The sequence below is a fragment of the Echinops telfairi genome, unplaced genomic scaffold (genome assembly GCF_000313985.2).
Source record: "Echinops telfairi isolate 266 unplaced genomic scaffold, ASM31398v2 ScPeMD7_22;HRSCAF=79, whole genome shotgun sequence".
Taxonomy (NCBI): domain Eukaryota; kingdom Metazoa; phylum Chordata; class Mammalia; order Afrosoricida; family Tenrecidae; genus Echinops; species Echinops telfairi.
The window spans coordinates 10,027,682-10,028,396 of record NW_022103919.1 but is presented as its reverse complement, the minus strand read 5'-3'; positions in this window follow the sequence as shown (position 1 = coordinate 10,028,396).

The window sequence follows — 715 nt, the reverse complement described above, 5'->3', positions numbered from 1 at the left end:
TTTCTGAGTCTTCTCTCTGGAGATTCTGAGCCATCCGGCCTGCCTTCATGTTAAGCACACGCATGTTAACCAGCATGCCATCCTGCTGCAGGTGGCAGTCAGCAGGTGACAAAGTAGGACTCACAAAAGCAAATACACAAGCAATGAAACAAGAAAGCAAACAAAGCTTTGCAACAAGTAGAACATTTATACTATGCTCTGAACAGAAGGAGGCTCTTATGACCAGTCTTCTATTTTCCCGTCTGTTAAAGGGGATGATCACATCGATGCTTGTTAATGGTCTCAATAGTTATCAAATTGATGATTTTAACAGATTTGCTGAGCTACAATCGACACACAACAAACTGCACGTATTTAAAATGTATAATTTGATAAGCTTTGACATAGCATATTCCCCACCACTTATCTGTCCTTCGTTGTACTCTGGTGGCTTGCAGGTTCCTATGAAGCTGGAAGCGATGCTACCAGCAGGGGTCAGCCATGCTGGACAGGTTTCCGTGCAGCTTCCAGACCAAGACTAGGAAGAAGAACCTGACGACCTATTTCTTAAAAATAAATGTCCCTTGAAAATCTTAATAGCAGTGGAATATCGTCAGAGAAAGTGCCAGAGGGAGAACTCCTCAGGGTTGGAAGGACTCAAACTTCAACCGGGGAAAGTTGTGGTGAGGACAGGACAGGCTGATTCGGCACAACTCGACATTTCAAAACATGCTGG